Genomic DNA, 12,243 nt, shown 5'->3' on the forward strand with positions numbered 1-12,243 from the left:
TGATAACAGACAAAAATAATGCACACTGAAGAAAAACAATTAATGTACTCAGTTTGTAATAAAACATGCTCTGTGAAAAACTTAATGAATAAAAGAATGCACAATGAAGAAAAATGTGCTCAGTTTGTAATAAAAGATGCTCTGATTAAAAAAAAACTTGATAACAAACACTATCATACACACAGGAGAAAACCATGTATGTGCTCAGTTTGTATTAAAAGATGCTCTGTGAAAAACTTTTGAAAACACACAAAACAACGCACACTGGAGAAAAACCATTAATGTGCCCAGTTTGTAATAAAAGATGCCCTGTGAAGAAACTTTTGATAACAGACAAAATAATGCACACTGGAAAAATACCATTAAGGTGCTCAGTTTGTAATAAAATATGCTCTTTGAAAAAAACTTATGATAACAGACAAAATAATACACACTGGAGAAAAAACCATTAATGTGCTCAGTTTGTAATACAAAGATTCTATTTGAAGAAATTTTTGATAAGAAACAAAATAATGCACATTGAATAAAAACCATTAATGTGCTCAGTTTGTAATAAAAGATGCTCTGATAAAAGATTGATAACAAACACAAGAATGCACACAGGAGAAAACCATTCATGTGCTCAGTTTGTAATAAAGGATTCCCTGTGAAGAAATGTTTGATAAAAGACAAACAATTACACACTGGAAAAAACCCATAATTGTACTCAGTTTGTAATTAAAAAAAATGCTTTGTGAAAAAACATGAAAACAGACAAAATAAAAATCATGTGCTCAGTTTGTATTAAAAGATTCTCGTTGAAGAAACTTTTGATAACAGACAAAATAATACAAACTGAAGAAAACCATAAAAAATGTGCTGAGTTTTTAATTAAAGACTCTTTGATAACATACAAAAGAATACACATTGGAGAAAAAAACATTAATGTGTTCAGTTTGTAAAAAAAGATTCTCTGTAAAAGAAACTTTTGATAAAAGACAAAAGAATGCAAACGTAAGAATAACGATTAACGTGCTCAGTTTGTAATAAAAAATGATATGTGAAAAACTTGATTACAAACAAAAGAATATACCCTGGAGAAAAAACAATGTGCTCAGTTTTTAATAAAAAATGCTCTGTGAAAAAACAGACAACATAATACACATTGGAGAAAACGATTAATGTAAATACAGACTCTCTGTGAAGAAACTTTAGATAACGAATACAAGAATACACACTGGAAAAAAGACTGTCAATGTGCTCAGTTTGTAATAAAATATTCTGTGTGAAGAAACTTTCGATTATAAACAAAATAATGCACACTGAAGAAAAAACAATAACATGCTCAGTTTGTAAAAAAAAAAAATACTCTCTGCTAAGAAACTTTTGATAACAGACAAAATAATAAACACTGGAGAAAAAACAATAATTTGTAATAAAATATGCTCTGTGAAAACACTTGTGAAAACAGACAAAATAATACACATTGGAAAAAAACCTTTAATGTGCTCAGTTTGTAATAAAATATTCTCTGTGAAGAAACTTTTGATAACAAACAAAAATTACACACTGGAGAAAAAACATAAATGTGCTCAGTTCGTAATAAAATACTCACTGCGAAGAAACTTTTGATAACTGACAAAATAATAAACACTGGAGAAAAAACATTAATGTGATTAGTTTGTAATAAAATATGCTCTGTGAAAACACTTATGAAAACCGACAAAATAATACACATTGGAGAAAAAACATAAATGTGCACAGTTTGTAATAAAATACTTTATCAGACAAAATAATGCACATTGGAGAGAAACCATTAATGTGCTCAGTTTTCCAATAAAAGATTATCTGTGAAGAAACTTTTCATACCAGACAAAATAATACACGCTGGAGAAAAAAACAATAGTGTGCTTAGTTTGTAATAAAATATTCTCTGTGAAGAAACTATTTATCCATCCATCCATTTTCTACCGCTTATTCCCTTTGGGGTCGCGGGGGGCGCTGGAGCCTATCTCAGCTACAATCGGGCGGAAGGCGGGGTACACCCTGGACAAGTCGCTACCTCATCGCAGGGCAGCAACTAATTATAACAGACAAAATAATGCACACTGGAGGAATAGCATTAATGTGCTTAGTTTGTAATAAAATATGCTATGTGAAAAAACTTATAACAGACAAAATAATACACATTGGAGAAAAACCAATGATGTGCTCAGTTTGTAATACAATTTGCTCTGTGAAAAAAAACTTTTGATAACACAAAAGATTGCTCTCTGGAGAAAAACCTTTTACTTGTTTCGGATGTGATAAAAGCTTTTGTGACTGAGCAAGCCTGGAAGCACACATGAGAACACACACTGTAGTCAAAACATTTGTGTGCTCACTTTGTAGTAAAAGATTGATCCGGAAGATAGATTTGATAACACACATAAGAATACACACTGATGAAACCATGTTACTGTTTAACCTGCAACGAAAGCTTTTGTGACCGATCAACATGTGTAAGACATAAGACAATGCACACTGTTGGAAAACCCTTTTATATGTTCAGTCTGTGGTCGAGGTTGTGTCCAAAATCAAACTATCAAAAGACACATGAGAACACACCCAGGAGAGAAAGTGTTGAGTTGCAGTTTGTGTGGTGAAAGATTATCTTATAAGTACCAGTGTAAGAAACACAAGTGTGGTGGTGAGAACAGCAGCAGCAAATGAAACTGCAGGATTTGATATAAACTGCCAAAACTTTGTTAACTTGGACTTTTGATGTTAACTTGGATTTTGTTAATATGCTTATTTTTAGATTTATAGATTAGATTTGTGACATGTGTTGTTTTATTTCAGTTAAGTACACACATCAGTATAATCGGAAATCGGTTAAAAAAAAAAAAGGTCTTTTTTCTGCAACATCAAGGTATATATTGACACTTACATAGGTCTGGTGATAATGTTCCCCTTTAATGCTGAAAGGTACATACAGCTTTTGGAGCAACATATGTTGCCATCCAAGCAATGTCATCATTGACGCCCCTGCTTATTTCAGCAAGACAATGCCAAGCCACGTGTTACAACAGCGTGGCTTCATAGAAAAAGAGTGCGGGTACCAGACTGGTCTGCCTGTAGTCCAGACCTGTCTCCCATTGTCATTGTATTCTGTTTTTATTTACCATTTACACAATGTGCCAACTTCACTGGTTCTGGGTTTGTAATAATAAGCTTCCTGAAGTGGTCCAGAAGATGTTTCAGATGTGAACCAGTATATCATACTGTATAAAAGGTGCTAATTTATGGGATCATTAACATTTCGAAAAAAAAGATGTAACACTTCAATATTTCAAACACCTATAAAAAACACACTTTTATGAATACGTCTATAATTGCATTATGAATGTATATACACATAAAATGTTAATTGAATGTACATTATGTCTTGTAATGTTTACTCTCACCTTTTCAGTCAAAATGTTCTGTAAAAGTGTGTAAAAGTACACAATGTTGCCTTGACTGAAAAAAGCACTAACGTAAAAATATCTAATCTATAAATGTAGAAGCATATTAAAAAGATTGTTACACAAACAACAATGTCACCCATATTGTATGTGCTGATGTTAACAACTCTTGACAGTTTATTTAAAATCCTGCAGTTTCATTTGCTGCTGCTGTTCTCACCAGCACACTTGTGTTTCTTACACTGGTACTTATAAGAAAATCTTTCACCACACACACTGCAACTCAACACTTTCTCTCCTAGGTGTGCTCTCATGTGTGCTACAAGGTTTGATCGTTCACAAAAGCTTCTGTTGCAGATTGAACAGTAATGTGATTTTTCACCAGTGTGTGTTCTCTTATGTCTTTCCAAATTGTGGCTTTCTGTAAAACTTTTACCACAGATTGAACAGGAAAAAGGTTTTTCGCCAGTGTGCAATCTCATGTGTACTTTCAAATATTGACTTTCTGTAAAACCTTTACAACAGATTGAACAGGAAAAAGGTTTTTCACCAGTGTGCGTTCTAGTGTGTCTTTTCAAAATGTGACTGTCTGTAAAACGTTTACCACAGGGTGAACAGGAAAAGGGTTTTTTACCGGTGTGTGTTCTCATGTGGGGCAGCACGGTGGAAGAGGGGTTAGTGCATCTGCCTCACAATACGAAGGTCCTGAGTAGTCTTGGGTTCAATCCCGGGCTCGGGATCTTTCTGTGTGGAGTTTGCATGTTCTCCCCGTGACTGCGTAGGTTCCCTCCGGGTACTCCGGCTTCCTCCCACCTCCAAAGACATGCACCTGGGGATAGGTTGATTGGCAACACTAAATTGGCCCTAGTGTGTGAATGTGAGTGTGAATGTTGTCTGTGTTGGCCCTGCGATGAGGTGGCGACTTGTCCAGGGTGTACCCCGCCTTCCGCCCGATTGTAGCTGAGATAGGCTCCAGCGCCCCCCAAGGCCCCAAAAGGGAATAAGCGGTAGAACATGGATGGATGGATGGATGTTCTCATGTGTACTTACAAATATTGACTTTTTATAAAACCTTTACTACAGATTGAACAGGAAAATGGTTTTTCACCAGTGTGTGTTCTCATGTGTACTTTCAAATTGCGACTTTCTACAAAATGTTTACGACAGATTGAACATATAAACGATTTTTCTCCAGTGTGTAATATTGTGTTTTTTCAAACTCTGATTTTGTGTAAAACCTTTACCACATATTGAACAGATAAAAGGTTTTTCTCCAGTGTGTGTTCTCATGTGTGTTTTCAGAAGACTATGGTATTTAAATGTTTGGTCACAGTGAGTACATTTCAAGTGAGTGTTGTCAGTGTGACATGTCTTATCATCTTTAGAGTCTTCATCATCAGTGTCAGGGGAGTGTGACGTTGTGTCCTCACTATCTGATAGTAGAGCTAAGAGCTTGATGGTCTCCATCAGCTTCTGTTGTCATGTGTTGTGTTGAGCTGCTGCTTGGAGGCTCCGCCTCTCTCTTCTCCTCACTTTCACCTTTGACCTCATCATCTTCACTCTTCACAGGGACACCAGTCACTGGGAACTCCACCAGTCTTTCAATATGCTCTCCCTCCTGACTGATGCTGTGATCCTCCTCTTCCTCTTTAATGTGGGGGGTCAGTGAGTCTTCCTCTTCCTTTTTACAGGGAAGGGTCTGTGTCAAAGAGGAAAAGGAGACGCCAGAGGGTCTGTGGCGCCTCATCTTCCTCTTTGATGGATCCTCCTTCACCATCCTGAAGCTACACTCCTGTTTTTCAGGCAGAAGTTGTTCTTCACAGATGTCTGCAGGGCACAAAATGACAAACATGCTTGAGAAATATCCAGATTTGCTCAGTCACATGAGGCATTCAGTAAGTTTACATGTACTTAAAATAACAAGTTATTATATGAATTGGCCTGAAAACAAACACACTGCTCTTTACAACATTATTCACAGGAAAATACCTTTTTTTACGAGGGATGGGCAATCTATCCATCCATCCATTTTCTACCGCTTGTCCCTTTTGGGGTCACGGGGGGTGCTGGAGCCTATCTCAGCTGCATTCGGGCGGAAGGCGGGGTACACCCTGGACAAGTCGCCACCTCATCGCAGGGCCAACACAGATAGACAAACAACATTCACACTCACATTCACACACTAGGACCAATTTAGTGTTGCCAATCAACCTATCCCTAGGTGCATGTCTTTGGAGGTGGGAGGAAGCCGGAGTACCCGGAGGGAACCCACGCAGTCATATGACCTAAAATCTATATATAATGTGCAGCTGGGATAGGCTGCAGTGCCCACTGTGATTTTAATGTCAGTTACTGATGTATAACCTTGGAGAAAAGATTAGATCGTTTACAATGTAAATCTGTATTCTGCATTGTTGTCTCGGCTATGACGCCATCTTGTGGTCCAGTTTGCTCACTGCGAGTACTGTAGGTTGAAAGTTAAATTTCTTTTTGCTTTGTGTCTTGAACCCAGGGCCGGCTCGTGGCATAGGCCGTATAGGCAAATGCTAAGGGCGCCGTCCATCAGGGGGCGCCACGCCAGTGCCACAAATGTTGGAGAAAAAAAAAAAAAAAAGTTGGTACTATTATTTCTAAATACAAAAAAGAATCCCACGTTAAATAAAATGCAAAGTAAAGCCTATTTAATAGAAATATTATTTATTACAACATTACACCCCCCCCCCCCCCCCCCCCATCCTGCACGGTACGCCCCCTCCCTTCCCTTATCATGACTCTTTTTGGACGTCACCACATCAAAAAATCAACACAAGATGTCAAAACGGCCAAAACTGTCAGGTGCCCAGGGAAGAAAAAAGAGAAAAGAAGAGGAGGAGAAACGAGAAAAGACAGAGGTAGCAGGTAGGTAACGTTAGCCTACATGAAATTATTTGTCTGTTACAGAATGTGATAGTAACCTGGCTTTTTAGCATCGAGCTAATGTTACATGATTCGGCAATTGCTAATCAATAAATAGCTAGTTCTGTTTTAATGTCGGGTTAATATTGTGGAGGGGGCTAAATTGTTATGGAAAATAATAATGTAACGTTAGGTAATTACAGTACTCCCACCTTACATTCCTCAGGGACATTTGTATTAGAACTTTTAAGCAGGTGTTTTTTGTTTACATTGTTATTGCCTTCTGGTTAGCTAATGTTTGCCCTGCAGGTAATAGTCACTTTTCCACCCCTTTATATATTAGGTATAGTTGTAAGTAAAAAAAAAGGTCAAAGACAAAGCTATTCAGTTTCTTGTGAGTATATACACTTCACTGCCGATGTGGGGGGGCGCCACCTAAAATCTTGCCTAGGGCGCCAGATTGGTTAGGGCCGGGCCTGCTTGAACCCGAAGTATGGCTTCTTTGTTTATCTCGCCAAGCAATGTTTGTAAGTGTAACCGGGGATTTCCACTGGATGTGCAACGGCGGCCCCACGGCGACAGACTCGTACCGTTTTTTTTGTTTTCAAGTCAATGTGTCAGTTTCCACCACCTGGCTTCTATATTTTGTGGTCGACACAACAAGGCGGTTCAATTGAGCGAAAATCTGCTTGTGTGGGACAGGAAGTCATGCATAAACACAAAATAAATGATTCAGTTTTCTTTCAAAGTAGAATATTCTGTTTAAGGCGGATGGTATTCTACACTTTGAAAAATCCTAATGGACTTGAAGTCAACTTGTCAGAAGGTTTTCAGACCTAATTTCACTTCCTTGACACAAATGGACAAAGACATGCTGATTCTAAAAGGCCCAAAATTAAAGAATCATGTAACAGGCATATCCCGGGCAGCTATATGGGGACCTGTACGTCAGTGTTGTATTAAAATGACTAGTTCCATCTCCAACATGAACACTAACACTACTAACACTACTGCACACAGGAAAACGTGTGTAGGAGAATTGCAAGTAGCCGAAACAAAGATTGTGAATGAGTGACAAGAGGCTCACTTTGTTCATGTAAGTGTACTGTGGAATAAACATGCTCAGATAATGAGAGCGATGCACAGAGTGAAACCTCTTAGTCCAGTTTAAAATCCAGAGACCAAGAAGGAAACACACGGACATAGCAATGTATTGATGACGGCAAGAATGAAGTTATTAGGTTTATTTTCATTTATATCGGTCCCGGTCTACGATTGCGTGAATATTTTAATGCCTCTGGACATCGTATTTAGTGCTTTTAATACCATTTAAGGCTTTAATTAAGGCAAAGTCCATTCAATTACTTCTAATGCTTTTTAATGACCCACAGAAAACCTGCTAAAGCTCTTAAATTTAAACAAATGTGGACCGATCAATACAAAAATCGACAGTAACACCACCAAGTATAATATCAGTATAAGGTTTTTGTATTATATATATTTTGTTGAGTTTGTTATTGTTTACAAACTCAAGAAATAAGGAAGCCTTTAAGGGCTTAAACCAAATAATTAAATTCAGAGCCATATTTAAACATTCAATTGATATTCTAACACCACAATACTGTGTTTTTGTCTGATTATGATTGCGAACAAAAATGTATGTATTCAATTATCTTGAAAAATGGCAATATCAGTATCCGCATTGGTGTGACTGATACTGCCCCTGTAACTACTTGGTACTGGATCGATACCTAAATTTGTAGTATCAGCCAAAACTAAAGTACCAAACAACAAAACAAGTGCTTATTGCATTTTAGCAAAATAGGAGAATAAGTGATTATTAAATTTTAACAGAAGTGCAGATAGAAACACGTTACATTAGAAAGTTCCTAAATAAAAAATATTGTTAATGGAATTATTGAGATGTATATAGGATGTATTTAAGATTTTCACGAGATTTTGATAGAATTTAATACATTCTAAGGCCGGCGTGGCTCGGTTGGTAGGGAGGCCGTGCCAGCAACGGTTCCAGGTTCAATCCTAGTCCCTGCTGTTGTGTCCTTGGGCAAAGTACTTTACCCACCTGCTCCCAGTGCCACCCACACTGGCTTTAATGTAACTTAGATAATGGGTTTCACTATGTAAAGCGCTCTGAGTCACTAGAGAAAAGCGCTTTATAAATATACTTCACTTCACTTCACTTAAAGGGAACCACACTTTTATTTATTTTGCAAATCAAGAACATTGATTTTGTACTTTTTATGCATTCTAAATAGTAAATAAATGCGATCAAAAGTCTGCTTACAAAAGAAGCTATTAGAGTCGATATATTCTGCCTACAAAGAACTTAAAAAACATCAAAACACCTCCATTAAGGTTTTATGTACAAGGTTTCTCATAGTCATTCACATCGACGTCCCACTGGGTTGTGAGTTTTTCCTTGCCCTTATGTGGGCTCTGAACCGAGGATGTTGTTGTGGCTTGTGCAGCCCTTTGAGACACTTGTGATTTAGGGCTAAAAAAATAAACATTGATTGATTGATTGATGTACATGCAGTAGGTATATGTGTCATTTAGTAACAGGCACATTTTCAAAAAGATGTAATATTTACGTATTTTTGGTCATAAGCACTTTAATTTCAAAACGCATCACGACGTTACGTTTTTTTTTTAACATCACTGAATATTACACACTGCAGACTTCATGAGAGCCAACAAACATAATAAAACACCACTTACTGTACGAGGTCTGCTGTCACTATGACGCAGACTGATAGAATCTAGTTATATTCCCGTTTAGATGAAGAATGAATCGCACGGAATAGGGGGGTGTGTGAAGCCAAGCGTCTTTTTGTGTCGTTCGCCATTGCCGAGTCTAAATTTGCTGTCAAACGGTACCAACTTGCCAGAGTACGTCCTCATCCTTTTACTATCCAGGTGAGAGGTACAATTCATGATCTGGAATAATCTTTCACCAGCACCGAGGCGAGGAAGGAGCATACCAGCCGGTGATGTCAACATAGACACACAAGCTATAAATAGTTAGTCTGCGTTAGCACTTATAATAACAATATCACTAATACTTGGTTGGTATTCAAGCCACGAAATGCAAAAAGAGTATTGTTGCCGCTTTTTGGATGGTTATAGAGGACCGACTATTGGCTCCATTGCAAGTGGACTTTTATTTACATTTATGAGTTAGAATGCGATTTAAAAAAAAAATAAAAATAAATAAAAAATAAATATATATATATATCCATCGTCATGTCTTTTATAATGATTGTGAATAATAGTGCAGTTCCCCTCTAAATTCCAGTGATTAGATTTAAGACTTTAAGTCTGTGAGCATGAACTGATGAAGCTTACTTGGATGGGAGGACAAACGTCTTCTAAGACAAAGTGAACAGTCCAGTTGTGATGGATTGAATGCCCTGAGAATAAAATGATATGTGGATGTTGTGCTTACCGGTAGTTGGACTGTGATGAAGCTGTGAGGACTCAGGTGGTTTGTCTTCATGCTCTTCAGTCTTCACAGAGACAACAGTCAGTGGAAACTTGGTGAGATCATCCTCCTCCTGCCCTAGAAGACACTCTCCCTCCTGAGTGATCCACACTTCCTCCTCTTACTCTTTAATATGTGGAAGCTGTGGATCCGCCTCTTCCTCTTTAATGTGGGGGCGCTGCTGGACGTCTGTTGGGTAAATAAGTAAATAAGATAAAGAGAGAATATAAATAGTTTTGGACTGACACTGTTAACACAATCACAATATTTGTGTTCTTTCGTGTGTTGTGTTAAAAGTGTGTTGCTTAACAACCAATAAAAACGCGGAAAATACCTCCTCTTGTCCCAGCCACTAAAATGTATTCAAAAGTGAGTACACAAACCGACTTGGAAATTTGATGGGGAGCAATTTGAAAAGTTTTTATAAGTACGAGGCAGCATTGAGGCATTCTTAACTTTACACTCACTGATGTAAAGTGTGTAAATATTTTATTGTGTATACGGTCTATGACACCTAAACTTTATCTCTAAACTTAACCATGATATTGTAATGACATAGTCATTACCATAACTTCAATATCATGGGAATAAAAACTCTAATTCCAAAATCACTTAAATAGTATGTTATTGTCATCATGCAAAACACTTTTTTGTGGTCATTTTGTTGGCTAGGCCAAAAGGAACTTTTACCAAAACATGTTTTACTATGTGGCGTTCTTATGGAGTATCTCCATCAACAATTCCTCTTTAGGAATTGGAGACCATCTACGACACGCTGAAGGAAAGTCAGTCACCTTTATGTTCTTTTAATAAATCAAGTGTTGACTACTTTGGTTATTGAAAATAAATGTTTACTTTCACTTATTAATGCATGTAGGTCAGAATCAGGAAGTGAAATAATAACTTTAATTAGATTTGATTACAGTATAAAATGTATTTGGTGACTGTGTGAGTTTTGTGTAAACATGTTGATACAGGTTTACATCTTTTTGGGGACTGGAACACAGATATGTCTCGAAAGGATGCACCCATTTTTAAAACCTTCACTTAAGCTGTGCCACCAATATTGTCTCACTTAGCTCATTAAGCAAACTACTAGGGGGAGTAAGTCCTTTTAAACTTTCATAGACCTCGTTGTTCGGGATGCGGCTTGCTGACGCTCATGGTAGAAATAGAACATTTGACAAAAATACCGGACAATTCTGTACATTTCATGGCTGGCTTACAGCGTGGACACTCCGTGGTCACATACGACCGCCAGAGAATTCTGGATGTGGATAGATCGGGCCGTTTTGGACTGAAAGATGCGTGTACGTTGGACCTCCTCGCTAGCATGGGAATACTTCGCCGGCTACATCCAGCGACCTTTGAAGGAGCGGAGTCAAGTACCAGCGGGGACCGTCGACGGCAGACACGTAAGCGGTGTGATCGGAAGCAGAAGCGGGGATGCCGAGCGGGGCTAACAACAAAGCTAAAGGCTAATCCCCACAGAACGCCACTTCCTTCCATCTTGCTTTCAAATGTCCGCTCCCTGGAGAACAAACTGGACTACCTGAAGCTGGATTTGTATGCAAGACACGAGATGAGAGACTGCTGCGCCATATTTCTAACAGAAACGTGGTTGAAACCATCCGCTCTGGATGAGGCAGTTAGCATCGAGGGGCTAACTATGTTTCGGTCAGACAGGAGCAGCACTCCTGAGGCGGTGATGTTTGCATATACGTCAATAATAACTGGTGCAATAATGGGAAGATAGTATCACGTCACTGCTCTCCAAATGTTGAACTATTAACTATAAAATGCAGGCCATTTTATTTACCCAGAGAATTCAGTGCTATGATCTTCACAGTAGCGTACATTCCCCCCCAGTGCTAACACCATAGCGGCTTTGAATGCTTTGTACTGCTCCATCAATGAACTGCAAACTACACATCCAGAGGGAGTTTTCATCGTGGCAGGGGATTTTAATCAAGCTAACATGAAAACAGTTTTCCCTCCATCCCATCAATATGTGCATTTTGCAACCAGGGGTGGAAGCAAGCTGGACTTGGTTTATAGTAATATTAAACAGGCGTATAAAGCTGCACCACGCCCCCACCTCGGCTCCTCAGACCATCTATCTGTGATGCTAATTCCTGCATACAAGCCCCTGCTGATCAGGAAGCAAGCTACAGTGAAGCAGGTGAGGACCTGGCCAGAGGGAGCAATGTCAGCATTACAAGACTGCTTCGAAACCACAGACTGGGACATGTTCAAAGAAGCCGCCACCGAAAATCACCACACACGTGTGGAGGAGTATGCAGAGTCTCTGTCCGCATACATTCAGAATTGCATGGAGGATGTCAGTGTGATCAAGTACATCCCCACACGGGCCAACGAGAAACCCTGGATGAACAGTGAGGTACGTGCAATGCTGAAAGC

Source organism: Nerophis lumbriciformis, linkage group LG03, assembly GCF_033978685.3.
Source record: "Nerophis lumbriciformis linkage group LG03, RoL_Nlum_v2.1, whole genome shotgun sequence".
NCBI lineage: Eukaryota > Metazoa > Chordata > Actinopteri > Syngnathiformes > Syngnathidae > Nerophis > Nerophis lumbriciformis.